Raw genomic sequence first — 15,997 nt, 5'->3', positions numbered from 1 at the left:
GTACAACTTTGCAGTCAGTTCTCGACCTCAGTATCGTGTATCATGTATCTTGTATCTTGTATCATATTAGTTTAGGATTTTATTTTATCAACGCAACTTTATTTTATCAACACAATTTTATTTCATCGCAATTTATATTCTTGTATAAACCCAATTCTTTATTCATTGTTAAACTGGTCGCATGTATCACAAAAGTAACGCATTAACGAAAACAATCCCTGTGTTTAACCTTGGATTATTCTGAGAAACTTGCGTTGGAATTATACTTGGTTTCAGCGCAAGGAAACTTGTGACATGCACAACTACATCGCATACTACGAGCATATCATTAACAACGTATATATTTAGACGTAGTATCGCATAAAATTGTCTTTATTGCAAAAGAATTATTCATTCATCACATTCATATTTGTCCACATGCTTAAAGATAAAGACTAAAATTATGTCATCAAGTTTATGGCACCGTTGTCGGGGACATGAACTTGTAGCACATTATCTATCATCACAGTGCATGCATAATAAGGAATTAATTTTTACCGTTACATTGAGTAATCAGTGTGAATGAATACCTTGGTTCTCAACAGATATGCCCTGAATTTCTCCAACGCAAAAATCACAGCCAGGAGTTCTTTCTCAGTGGTGGTATAATTTATTTAAGCAGGGTTTAGAGTTTTACTCGCATATGCGATGGGGCGCAAAATAGTTTTCCTCTTTTGCGCTAATGCAGCCCCCATCGCATACCTTTTTGCGTCGCACATGATTTCAAATGGCATTGTCCAATCCGGCGCAATTAGTACGGGCACGATAATCAGCGCATCTTTTAATACTCTGAATGCGTTGAGGCAGTTGTTGTCAAACTCAAATTTCCTGTCCGCCTCTAACAATGCACTCAGTGGTCGTGCAATTTTAGAAAAGTCCTTGACGAATCGTCTGTAAAATCCAGTGTGTCCCAAGAAGCTTCGCACAGCCTTCACGCTGGTTGGAGGTGGGAGTTTTTTAATTGCTTCAATCTTTGCTTTGTCCACCTCCAACCCTTCCTGGGAGATTTTATGTCCCAACACTATACCCTCCTTAACCATGAAATGGCTAAGCAAACTTCATAAGTGTTCCCATAAACGGAGAAGTCATCCATAAATATTTCCACAGAGTCCTCGAGATAATCTGAAAAGATCGCCATCATGCACCTTTGGAACGTGTTGGTGCATTGCAGAGGCCAAACAGCATACGACGAAAAACGAATGTCCCATATGGGCAGGTGAATGTGGTCTTGTCTTGATCTTCAGGAGCTATCATGATTTGATTATATCCGGCATACCCATCCAAGAAGCAGTAAAAATCATTCCCATATGGGCAAATGAATGTAGTCTGTCTAGCATTTGATCAATGAATGGTAAAGGGAAGTGATCTTTCTTTGTGGCCGCATTCAATTTGTGGTAGTCAATACATATGCGCCATCTAGTGATGGTTCTTTGCGATATTAATTCATTGTTTTCATTTGGGACTACCGTCATTCCGCCCTTCTTCGGCACACATTGCAAGGGGCTAACCCACGTGCTATCTGCAATGGGATAGATAATGCCCGCATCTAGCCATTTGATAATCTTCTTCTTGACGACCTCCTTCATCGCAGGGTTGAGTCTGCGTTGATTTTCAATTGTTGCTTTGTGGTCTTCCTCAAGACGAATTTGGTGCATGCAGTACGCGAGGCTAATTCCTTGGATGTCAGCGAGCATCCAGCCAATTGCTCGCATATGTTTCTTGAAAATGCTCATCAATGCATTCTCTTGCTCTTCGTTGAGCGCAGAGGAAATTATCACTGGCAGCTTTTCATTCTGCCCCAGAAATGCCTACTTCAAATGGGTTGGTAGGGTCTTTAGTTCAAGTGTTGGTGGCTCCACTAAGGAAGGTTGCGTTGTTTTTCTTTATTCCGTCGGCTCTTCTTCTTGCGTTGCGATCATTTCTTCTTCTTTGTTTGTTTTTGTTGCAATCGCATTGCAGGCAACAACGGATGCATTGACATTCTCTTCTTCACACTCTTCATCAGACTTTTCTTCTTCAATCAAATTCAGGTCATCGTCAGAATCTTGTAGGTCTTCCTCATCCAGGAATTTCATGGCACGAATTATGTTAAATTTGAGCTTCTGTCCATTTATGTTCAAAGTGATTTCTCCCTTGTGCACATAAATTTGAGCACAACTCGTTGATAGGAAAGGTCGCCCCCAAAATGATGGGCACATCTTTGTCGGCCTCATAATCTAGGATGATGAAGTCAGCTGGCAAAATAAATTTATCAATCGTGATCAGCATATCCTTCACCTTACCTTCTGGATGAACCAGAGACCTGTCAGCCAATTGGAGAGTCACTGATGTGGGCACGAGTTTCCCCACATTTAATTGTCTAAAAATTGACAGCGACATCAAATTTATGCTAGCCCCCAAGTCATACAAGACTTGCCCAATATAGAGTCCTCCTATGGAGCAAGGAATAGTGAAGCTCCTAGGATCGCTCATCTTCGGTGGGATAATGGATTTGGAACTTTGCGTTAATGCCACCATGGAAAATTTTTCAGTGCCTCTTTTCTTAGTTACCATGTCCGTCAAAAACTTGGCATAGGCAGGCATTTCCTTAATCGCTTCACTGAAAGGAATGTTAACATGTAATTGCTTTAACATAGATAAGAAGCATTCGAACTGCACCTCTTCGTTTTTATTCTTTCTTAGCCTCTGAGGGAAAGGTTGTAACTGGACATTTACGGTTCCCGTTTCATTTGACTTTGAGGTCGACGCAACCTCAGGTTTCACTACGTCAATTTCTCTTTCTTCTTCTTGCGTTACCGCAATCTCAGGCTCAGTTGTGATGGAAGTTATTCTACTATGCTCCTTCTTTTCTCCCTCCACAGTCTTCCCAGTGCGCAATGTCACAACCTGACATTGCTCCTTACCTGATCCCCCTAGATTGCGTGGAAGTTTGGTAGAGCTTGGCAACGCCCCTTGCGGTCTACTTTTCAGCTCACTCGCAATCTGGCCCATTTGCAATTCAAGGTTGTGGATGGACGTAGCCAGACTTTGAAGCATTGTCTCGTTTTTCTCTATATATTGCTTCAACAGGCTCTCCAGAGAAGAGGATTGTGGTGGTTGTTGTGAGCTACTTGCTTGATTGCTCTATTGACCGTTGTTGCGTTGGAAGAATCTTGGTGGCCTTTCTTTTTGCGCCACAGGTTGAAAATTTTGTTGTTGATTCTTCCAAGAAAAATTGGGGTAGTTTCTCCACCCAGGGTTGTAAGTGTTTGAAAAGGGGTTATTCTTTACAAAATATACAGACTGTGGATTTTTCGGGCAATCTTCCATCGCATGCCCATCACTGCAAGTCATACATCTTGCGGTGTTTTGACTGATTGCATTGATTTGCCCACCTTGCGGTGTTGGGCTGCTGATCACCATTCCTTGAATCAAATTCATCATTGCGGTCATTTGTTTTTGTAATGAAACAATAGCACCATTATTTGCGTTAGAATCTTTAAGTCTTAATCTCTTGTCACTCTCCTTCCAGTCTTCATGGTTCTTGGAGATGCGGTCTAGGATATTCTTCGCCTCATCGTAAGTTTTTTCAAGCAGACCACCAGCGACTGCCGTATTGGCAGCAGTCTTCGAAGCGGGATTCAAACCGTGATAGAAAATTTCCATTTGATGACAGTCTGGTAGCCCATTATGTGGACAATCTCAGACCAACCTTTTAAACCTCGCCTAAGCATTGCTGAGCGATTCGTCCATATCTTGTTCAAAATTTGTAATAAGCTTTTTTCGTCTTGCGTTCTTCGTAGGTGGAAAAATACTGTTTTCATGAATTTCTCCACTACCTGCTTCCAAGAAGTAATCTCTCCTAGTTCGAGCGAATAAGCCCATTTCCTAGCCTGATCACAGAGAGAAAATGGGAACAACTTAGTCAAACTTCTTCAGTAGAGATGTTCAGGAACATAAAAGTATTGCAGATTTCAATAAAACTTCGGAGGTGGCCATGCGAGTCCTCGCCACGCCTTCCTCCGAATTGACCTGCAGTCTGGATCATCTGCAGCATCACCGGTTTCATCTCAAATCTGCTTCCGTCGAGGGCAGGTCTCATGATTCCTGGAGAGAAATCATAGAGGTTTGGTGATGCATAGTCCCTAATGGGCCTATTGCGATCGTTTACCAACATAATCGGATTCGCCATGACATTATTATCATTTGGTGCTCCTCCTTCAGGCTGCTCCGCCATCTTTTCTTTATCAGATTGTGGTTGTTGTTGGCGGTCTCTCAATCTTCGTCTAAAAGTCTTCTCAATCTCTGGGTTGTAATTGACCAGAGATTGAGATTCCTGCAAAGAAATCAAAAAAAAAAATTACCGTTAACAAACTATTTTGCCGAAGTCCCCAGCAACGACGCCAAAAACTTGATGTGTTATTTTATTAAATGGGAATATGGATGATATGCATTGATGGATTGCGTTGTGCACTCAAGTTTCCCCAGCGGAATTCAAGTGTAAATTCCTCTGAGTTTCCTAGTAAGTCCAGGGTCGAACACAGGGACTTGTGAAAATAGATTGCATTGATGATTTTTTTATATGAAAACTTTGCGGTAACCGAGAAAATAAATAAAGTGTTTGGTTGTTGATTGCATTGATTAAAAAGAAATGAATAAATGTGGCGGATTTGAGAAACGAAAGTTGCGTTGATAGATGCAATGAGTATGCGATGAAGGGGTTGAGAAGATCTTTAGCTAGCGTTACTTGGGAATGCGTCTGACCATGCGATCATATTACTACCATGCACAGTAAGTCATTTTCCAATGTAAATGCGATGCTCCTAAGTCTAGGATGCATGTGTTGAATGCAAAATGTCCATAGAGCTTATCCTTAATTCTTTACTCTTGTCCTATGCGTTGATGCAAAATGCATGAAAGCAAGGTGACCGCATACAATCATATCTTATGGCTAAGATGCATGCGATGCGTTAATAACAAATAGTATTCATTCCTAAGCACCTATCTCTCGTTTATGCATTCTAATCTGGTTCTTCCAAACCTAGATTCTGACCTGACCTTCCCAAGTCTAGATCCTGTCCTTAGACTACCCTCCCGAGTATCCCTAAAGGACGAATGAAGCATACAGAAACAAGATAACCGTAAAGAATGAAGATTCCCTAGTTGTGCTAGCTAAATGCTTCTCAACCCATTCAACTAATTTAGCTACTCATGTGTGAATCACAGAGTGGATAGATATAGAGAAAGAAATTTCATTCTTATAAATACGTTAAGTACAAAATTCCAATGGAGGTTTAGGGTACAGAGCCTGGTAGCAATTCCTTGCTGACCGAGGCTTTTTTTACACTGGAATCTCCATTCTAGCCTAAAGATATTCCTGCTTCTGCAGGCGTCGACCCTCTCCCTGTCTTTGAAGCTTCCGACGCTCTCCCAAGCTTACAGAACGATCTACCAGCAAACTTTCTTCCTCACATCCGCCTTAAAATGAAAGAAACTATGGACAGAGGCGTGAACTTGTAAAGTGATGAAGTAATCGACTACTTGACCCCTTTTCTGAAGAATGCACTTGGTATTTATAGAGTTTCCATGGTGAAAGGCGGTTTCTCTCTCTCGGTTGTACAGATGGGACAGCTTTAATTCCTTACTGATGCGCCAGATAATTGTCACCGATAAAGTTGAATGTACTTCGTGACCGTTATCGGCTGTCAACTTAATTTGGATCCGACTACTGTCAGCTTTCTATCCCATCGCTCTTAATTATCCTTTCACCCGGATGCGCCCGCCATGTTGCGCTGACCAAGTTGCGGTGATTCTTCTTGGGAGAATGTTTGCGAGCACGATCATCACAAAGTCCTGCGATGAGGTTGCGCTCAACCAATGTATTCCTATGATTGCAATCTCTACATTGCGTTAATGCATATTCTACACAAAAATGTAAAGATCAACTGCTCTAATGCGTTGGACGCATACAACTGCAATATTATAGAATTTATGCTTAATGGACGCAATTTAACATATTTCATCAACACAATCCAACATTGTTTAAGAACTTAGTACTATGATAACGTGCATTTCTGCCCGTTATCAATGACCATAGATAACATGACCTTAATCCTAAGTGAGTTAGGAACTCTTACCTTTGAGGGCGATCCTTTGATTTGCATGGGTGCGAGTGGCTAGATTGCCGACTCAAACCTACCACTTTGGGGATTCGTCTGATTAGGGAGCTGGGAACTCAACTACACAAGATGGAATTCCCTTCTTCCCCGAAGCAAGGGTAAGTAGATAGATTGCTCCATTAAAGGCTGATTTCGGGGCTTGAACAATGTGGCGCCACACATCTTCTCATGGTCGAGAGGTGTCCACTCATAATGGGAATATGATGTATTGTTTATTAAAGGGATTGATGGTACTTAAAAAGTTGGATGTAACTATAGAGGCAAAACGGTAAATTGGCCCAGCTGTACTTACGAGCATCTGTGAAGGGTTATCGTACTGTTTATTGGTTATCTCCGATGGACACAGAAATATATTTGTATTGAGAAGAGTGCAGCTGTCGACCTTTATTGGAGTGCCCGACAGTTAACGGGTGGTGGATCTCATGGCTAAAGAGTTTAGTCAGATATTCACATATCGTTGGAGCTTCAAGCTATTGGTCCATAAGGTCCCCTTGGTAGCTCAATGAATTCAAGTTGAGAATAAGTTTTTGGTTTAGTTTGAAGTGTTCAAATTGACAAGAAGGAGTTAGTTATTGATTAAATAGGTTCAATTATATGTGATATAGTTGACATGATATATGAGATACATTAATTGGAGGAAAATGATACATATATGATTTATATCAAGTAAAGGAAAAAAGGATTGTGGTTTCAAACTATAGGTTATAAATATAATATGATAAGCTAGTTATTCTATTTATTTATAATTAAAACAATTATGAGATAATTGTTGGTAGTTTCTCCTTAACCGTGCGTAATTTAGGAGGTTTTATTCAGTATTCATGACTAAAGGATAAAATGAAAATGTTTTCATTTTTGGATGAGAATCGCATAATCGTATAATCACTTCATTTGAGTACACTGCCTATCGTTTAGCTCACGAGAGACTACACGATAGCTTTAAGTGTTTGTCTAAACGATCATGTACATGCGCCATTATCTAAACGATTGTAGCTTTTTACTAAGCGATCATGTGGCAAGCGAGCTTCACTAAACGATCGTGTAAATGATCATACCTGATTTCCTAAACGATCGTGTACCTTTACTAAACAATCAAGCACCAAAGTCTATACGATAGACATTATACTCTCCCACTTGCTTGGTTGTTGAGTTCGATCATAATTTCCTCCTTCCCTCTACCAAATCCAACAGAGCCCACACCTCATGGATTCTCACTCTGAGAATACCAAGATTACTGAGTGGTGGTGTCCGAGAGGTTACTTGTTCGTGGAGAAGTTTTTTCGTGAACAGACGATTGGGTAGACGATCGTAGAGACAGCGAAAGGTGCTGGTCCAAGTCTTCACGAGAGCGAGAAACCTGTGAAAGAAGAGTTCTTCAAAGGTAAGTATCTCACTCCCTTTTGTATTTAATTTCTAAAGCATGTCATAATTTGTTCTAAGATGCATAACTAGTTTGTTTGTTTGTGAATGCTTTGTAATTCTGTCACGATGAATTCGGAACGATCTTGGTTCCGCTCATAGGTTCTCTTTGATATGAGTTCCTTCATTAGCTACATCTAACTTCTTAAGTACCACTTATCCCTCTAATGAATAATAAATCATAGTCCAACTATGACTAAACCCCTGTCGAGCCAGGAGAGGGTGTGATGCCACATTGTTCAAGCCCTGGAATCAGCCTTAAGAGAACAATTTATCTACTAACCCCGACCTCGGGAAGGAGTGAATTCCTTCTTTTGTAGTTGTGTTCTCGGCTCCCCAATTGATAACGGGCAGAAATGCACGTTATCATAGTGCTCAATCCTTAAACAATGTTGGATTGCATTACTGAAATATGTTAAATTGCGTCCATTAAGCATAAATTCTATAATATTGCGGTCGCATGCGTCCAACGCATTAGAGCAGTTGATCTTTATATTTTTGTGCAGAATAATGCGTTAACGCAATGCAAAGAATGTGATCATAGGAATACATTGGTCGAGCGCAACTTCGCCACAAGACTTTGCGTTGATCGTGCTCGTAAACATTCAACCAAGAAGAATCACCGCAACATGGTGGACGCATCTGGACAAAAGGACAATTAAGATCGATGGGACAGAAAGCTGACGGTAGTCAAATCCAAATTAAGTTGACAGCCGATAACGGTCATAAAGTACATCCAGCTTTATCGGTGATAATTATCCGGCACATCAGTCAGGAATTAAAGTCATCCCATCTGTATAGCCGGAGAGAGAAGCCACCTTTCATCTTTAATGCCCTATAAATACCAAGTGCATTCTTCAGAGGAGGGGTTAAGCAATCGATTATTTTCATTATTTTACAAGTTCGCATCTCTGTCCATGGTCTTCTTTCATTTTAAGGCGAACACGAGGAAGAAGGTGTGCCAGTAGATCGTTCTGGTGAGCTTGGGAAAGCACCGAAAGCTCCAAGACAGAGAAAGGGCCGACTCCTGCGGAAGCGAGAATATCTTTAGTTCAGAATAGAGATCCCAGTGTAAAAAGCCTTGGTCAGCAAGGAATTGCTACCAGGCTCTCTACCTTAACTTCCATTAGCATTTTGTACCTAACTTATTTATAAGAATGGAATTTCTTTCTCTATATCTGTTCACTCTCTGTGATTCACACATGAGTAGCTAAATTAGTTGAATGGGTTGAGAAGCATTTAGCTAGCACAACGAGAGAATCTTCATTCTTTGTGGTTATCTTGTTTATGTATGCTTCATTCATCTATTAGAGATACTTGGGAGGGTAGTCTAAGGACAGGATCTAGACTTGGGAAGGTCAGGTCAGAATCTAGGTTTGGAAAAACCAGATTAGAACACATAAACAAGAGATAGGCACTTAGGGATGAGCACTATTTGTTATCAACGCATTGCATGCATCTTAGCAATAAGATATGATTGTATGTGGTCACCTTGTTTTCATGCATTTTGCATCAACGCATAGGACAAGAGTAGAGACTTAGGAATAAGCTCTATGGACATTTTGCATGCAACACTTGTGTCCTAGATTTAGGAGCATCACATTTACATTGGAAAATGACTTGTTGTACATGGTAGTAACATGATCGCATAGTCTGATACATTCCCAAGTAACGCTAGCTAAAGATCTTCTCAACCCGTTCATCGCATACTCATTGCATCTATCAATGTAACTTTCGTTTCTCAAATCCGCCGCATTTATTTCATTTATTTTCAATCAATGCAACCAACAAACCAACCACCTTATTTATTTTACCGGATACCGCAAAGTTTTCATATGAAAATTATCAACGCAAACTATTTTCACAAGTCCCTGTGATCGACCCTAGACTTACCAGGAAACTCAAAGGAATTTACACTTGAATTCTGCTAGGAAATCTTGAATGCACAACGTAATTCCATCAACGCATATCATCCATATTCCACACTTAATAAAATAACGCATCACCAATCAGACGAATCCCTAAAATGGTAGGCTTATTGAGTCGGCGATCTAGCCACTCTCATCCATACAAATCAGAAGACCGCCTTCATAAGCGTGAGTTCACAACTCACTCAGGATTCAGGTTATGTTACCTATGGTTATCCTGATGAAATGTAAGTCTCTATTATGAATGACATTATGTAATGAGACTAAATATTTTGTGGTCCAATCTTATACAAACTCCTTTGTATAGAATATCCCCGCTCACATATCTCCACATGAATGATCAGGATAAGATCATTTGTAGCACTTTACAATAATTGTAACACCTACAAAGCTGGTGATATTCATAGTGTCACCAGGATAAGGTATCTAGCCTTATCCATATACTACAAACCATTTGGGTTATCACTTAAACATGATCCACCCGTATGTCTCCACATACATGTTTAAGCTACAAGATAACCCTGGATGTTAGTTTATTGGTTTGTGGTTAATACAACTAATTTTGAAATAAAACATCATATATTTTATTAAATAAATAATAAGTTTATACAGTACAATTACAAACTATAGGACCCTACAAGATTTAGGGCATCAACCCCAACAAAAGATATTTTTGCGACAAAACTGATAAGAAAATTCTAGCATTTTTCGGTAAAAGATACGTGTGGAATGCAATGGATATAAAGTAAAGGAATTAGGAACATAAGACAAAACACAAGTACCCTCTTTATAATTATAAAGAATAAATAATTAATAAAACAGAGAGGGTTTGCTCATTAATAAAGGATTTGAGGCGAGTGAGTATTAGGATTTGCTCATTAATAAAGGAGCTGGGACAAGTGGGTATATGATATATGATGGGCAATCCCATATTAGATTTTATTCTTCACATACACAATATTTTTACATCCCAAATAAGATATACTTCTTTTAACACAATTTTTAAAACTTTTACAATATCTACAATTCTGTGTTAGGTGTTATATTTTTTAATTTGTTGTTAATAACAATATTTTTGCTTATTTTTAGGAGTTGTTTTTAGGATTTGTTTTCAAAAGTTAGTTCATTAAAATAAATTACCTAATATTCCTTCATTTGAGGGATTAGTTTGTTTATTTGAATTTTAAATTTGTTAGTATTTTAGTTAGATAAAGGGTATTTTTTATATTCGATAAATCCGATTAAAAATTCTAAAATAATCATTTGGCCATTTATTCAAAAGAAAAAAGCTTAATGGTCATTATATAAAAAGTCTATTAGGTTTTGGCCATTTGTTCAAATAACTCGAAAATGTTTGTCAACAACAACAATGGGTGGATGGAGATTGTTTCATCGACCTTGAGAGATATTGTACTATGACCTCAAAGGAGAAAGTGTGTGTCAATTACTATTGAGTCAAACTCATTTTTTCGGGAAAAAAAAAAAAGAAAGAAAGTTATCAATTTGAATTTATGAAAAATTTTCGATATTGACCTACTAACAAATATTAAAGAAATAATATCATGTCGATGTACCTCATTCTTAATCATGACTAATGATATATGAGAGTAGTATAAAAATCTTTTTATGAGCATCAAACACGTGGCTCATCAAACATGAGGATCAAGTATGTGGTCCATGATTAAACAACTCCAATTTTATAAATACTTTTTCCTTGACCCTATTTTTGTCATTATTTACTAAAATAACATTATTTAAAAAAATCGGGCGACAAATCACCTTCTTTTAAATTCAACATGTGGAAAGTGAGGAATCAAAACTTTAAGAGGTCGTTGGTTTAAGGATTTCTAGATGTCTGGGAATAAGATGTCTAAAAATATGATGTCTGTAAATATGATGTCTGAAATTAAAGATGACTATGTTTGGTTGTACACGACAATGCTATTAGAATTTTGTGAACAAAAATTGTGTTTGTGTTTAATTTATGAAATTAAGCATGAAAATATTATTATAATTGTAATAGATTAATAATTTAAAAAATAAATAATACTCAATATATCAATAAAAAAGAATTAATTATGAATCAATAATAATTTTAATTATAAATATTTGAAGATTATAATTATAATTATAATTATTCAATATTTTAATTATAACTATAAATATTTTGATCATTTTATAATTAAAATTAACTTGCTAATGCATTTAATGAATGTCATACTAATTATAATCTAACACTTAATCATTTTTATTATTAATTAAACTCAACATTAGTAATTTTACTTTTAATTAAATAATATAAGAAAATATATTTAAATGGACAATATATTATATAAAAGGTGAAGAAAATGAGATAAAAATATGATATATTAATAAAAAATACTAAAAAGTACTTTGTAAATATGATATGTTAATAATGAATGGAGTAATAAAAAATAATCACAATAAATAATTTACTTCTTATAAATAATCAGTGATGATTATATGTTCATAATGAATGATCAAATTAAATCTAACCTTCATAAATTATTTGATTATTAAAAAACAATAAATTAATAAATTATTATTATTGAAAATGAAATTTAATACTAACTAAATTTAACTAATCCTAGTTTACTAATTAAATATATTTAAGTCAAGTAAATATTTTAATATATTATTATTTATTTATTAAAATAAATATTTATATGATTTTTAGATTAATATTAATTAATTAACTATATTTAAAGTTAAATTATATGTAAAATGAAAAACAAATAGGGAAAAAGAGAAAACTCATAGTTTTGGAAGGAATAGAAAACTCTTATATGTGGGAAATGAGAATGCATGGGAATAGTTTATTTCTAGGCAAATAGGTGAAAACTGTGAAATAAACATGGAAATTGAATGCATAAAAAACCTGCCAACAAAATGACCCCTAAAACCTTTTGGTTGACATATGTTTGAACCCACTAAAGCTATGTTTAATTTGGTAGTCCTCCTGGTTATTGTAACTGATCAAATTGTAGATGGACATAACCATATGTATAAAATAAACTTGAATTTTATGCATAAAGAAATTCTAAGGCATCGTTTGGTAGGACCTTTAATATTAATATTGTTGTTTTCAAAACTTATTAGAGAAATATTGTTGTTTTGAAACTTATTAGAGAAATATTGTTGTTTTGGGATTTCGAGGCTAGAAGTCGAGGATTGAGGATTCGACTAATGTAGAGGTCGAACGTTGAGAACTCGACAAACAGAGAAAAACATGGAATTAGGGTTGTCGAGGGTTGAAGTTTCGACATACATAAGTCGAAATTTCAACCCTCGACAAGGAAAGGGAAATCTCGCTAATTTTGTGATGAGGATCTCGCTCTAGAAGAGAATCTTGCTAATTTTGTATATTAGGTTGTCGAGGGTTGAAGTTCTGGCATACATAAGTCGAAACTTCAACCCTTGACAAGGAAGATAAGTGGGTGAAGCAGATTGTAAGAGAGAGCGAGATTGTAGGAGAGAGCGAGATTGTAGAAGAGAGTGAGATTGAGAGAGCGAGATTGTAGAAGAGAGCGAGATTGTAGGAGAGAGCGAGATTGTGGGAGAGAGCGAGATTGAAAACGAGACTGTAGGAGAGAGCGAGATTGTGGGAGAGAGCGAGATTGAAAACGAGACTGTAGGAGAGAGCGAGATTGTAGGAGAGAGCGAGATTGAGAGAGCGAGAACGAGATTGAGTCTGCCACATGGATTAAACGGCCAATCAGTCAGTTGACGTGGTCTGCCACATGGAAATCGTCTTCACTTTATTTACTTTCCATAAGTCTGAAAAAGTGCATATATATCACCAAGTTGCCCCTGCTCTGATTCCCCTACATGATTCCCTGCATGCATTGACGTTATCCGATTCCCTTGCTCCGATTCCATGCATTCATTGACGCATTCATGCCCCTCTGCCATAGCCTTAATGCCTTTTCAACCACCCTAAACCCATGGGTCGAGTGTTCAACACTCGACTTACATCCTTTTAAACCACCATCCTCTTCATTTTTCCTCAATCACTCCCTCGATAATTTTTGAAGACTCACTGCCTTTGATTTTGCTCACTCCTCTCTCCTTGATTTGCTCACTGCCCCTTCATAGCTCATTGCCCCCTCACTGCCTTCGAAAATAAGCCTTCGAAATCATCTTCCTCTCCTCCCATTTCCATTTCCATTTCTCTTCTTGTATTTCGTTTAATACAAATTATTCTCACACAACTATGCTGGTTCGTTACTCTACTAAATTTTTATTTTTTAAGAATAATTATAAATTTTATTTTTGTTCTTATATTATTATTTTTTTATAGATTCTAGTTTTTTTTTTTTAATTTTTTGTAATTGTTGTTAGATAACAAATAACAGGAAAAAATGGCGAACGTTGTCACTTTGAAGGAAAAAAGAGAACTATCGTCGAATCTGTGAGTTGAACTTATGATATTTGAAAAGTTTAGTTTATTCTTATGATATTTGATTTATTTAGTATTAATTTTGATGTTTATAGTGTTAAAATGTTTAGTTTATTGTTATGTTTAAGAAGTTGATATTTATAGTTTAATACAAAATTATTGTGATAGTTAACAAGTTTAGTATAGTTTCAAAAGTTTAATATAGTTTGAAAATTTTAGTTTATTCATATGAAAATTATTGTTGTTATGTTTATTGTGATAAGTTGATATTTTCTAGTATTAACTTTGAAAATATAGTTTAAAATAGTTTGAAAAAGTTTAATTTAATTTAATTTTTTATTTTGTATTAAATTTGAAAAAATAGTTTTAAAAAGTTTACCTCATTTTAATTTGAAAAGTTTAATTTGTTGTTATTTTTAAAAATAGTTATAAAAAGTTTAATTTATTGTTATGTTTAAAAATAGTTATAAAAAGTTTAATTTATTGTTATGTTTAAAAAGTTGATGTTCATCAAACTTAAAAAGTTTATGTTTATAAACTAAAAAATTTAATATTTTTTAATATACTTCCTATAAAAAGTATAATAATAAAAATTGATGTTTGTCTTTTTTTTTTTTTTTTTTTTTTTGAAAATGGCAGGCAAATGCTTGGGATTTTTGTTGTTTACAAATGGTAATATGATTGATGGTATTGATGGAGTTGAGTATGACCAACCACCAAGTGGGAATTTTACCATAAATGTGAACAGTGGAATTATATTTAAACAATTCATTCAAATGTTTGGGATGTTAGTAGATATGGGAGCAAATCAGATAGAAATAATATATAGACATCCCAATCTAGAACCATCAGGATCATTAAGATATATGTCATTCCCTATTTCGAATGCACAAGCTATGAACTTGATGTTCTCAATGGCAATGCCAGTGCCAAATGTAGTGCATTTGTATGTAAATGTAAATATGATAGGGGTGGATCCTAATACATCATTTAACCAGTTTGAAGATCCAACTCAATGTATCGATCCTGATCCGGAGTCAGTTGCATCGCCATGTGATAATGAAGATATGGCGGCTAACAACCTGTACAGAGACTTCAGAACAGAAACGGATGACGAATTTGAAGAGTTGAATTTCGATGGTCATGAACATGAGATGCTTTCAGATACATTCAATGATTTGGATATGAATGTATTAGATAGCATTCGGGAACATGACCCAATTGTAGCTCCTATGGACGTTGACAATATGCAATTGTATAAAGGAATGATTTGTCAAGACAAGGAAATGCTACAACACGCGGTCAAAAGTTTTGTTATAAAGTGTCACGCACCATACAAGGTTGTTGAATCTACACCGATGATTTGGACAATTCGGTGTAAGAAGTGGGAGGAAGGTTGCAAGTGGAGACTTTGTGCAATAAAAAAAATCGCATGGCTTGTTCGAGATCACTAAGTATGATGAGCAGCATACATGTTTTTATTCAGAACTAAGTCAAAGTCATGTGCAATTGGATTCATCAATGATTGCACTGGAACTCTGTGACGCCGTAAGAGAAAAACCATCTATCAGTGTGGCACAATTGTAGTCCGACATCAAATTAAAGTTTGGATATCATGTTCCTTACCATAGGGTATGGGAGGGAAAAAGAAAAGCGTTGGCTAAAATGTTCGGTAATTGGGATGAGTCTTACAAATTGTTGCCTAGGTGGTTATATATGGTTAAGCAGACCAATCCCGGAACACGAGTAGAGTGGTGAGTTAAAGAAATGCTTACTGAAGGCCATGTTATCCTAACTTCTGTATTTTGGGCATTTGGTCCTTGTATAGAAGCTTTTAATAAATGTCGGCCGATCATTCAGATAGATGGTACACACTTGTACGACAAATATAGAGGAAAATTGTTGATTGCTACATCAGTTGACTCGAATGGCCATCTACTTCCACTTGCGTTTGCCATTGCTGATGAAGAGTCCGCAGACTCATGGGGATGGTTCCTGAAACACATGAGAGAAATTGTAACACATAAAGAGGT

Source organism: Benincasa hispida, chromosome 5, assembly GCF_027475165.1.
Source record: "Benincasa hispida cultivar pf3 chromosome 5, pf3_genome.v1.1, whole genome shotgun sequence".
Classification (NCBI taxonomy): domain Eukaryota; kingdom Viridiplantae; phylum Streptophyta; class Magnoliopsida; order Cucurbitales; family Cucurbitaceae; genus Benincasa; species Benincasa hispida.
This window is presented reverse-complemented; position numbering follows the sequence as displayed.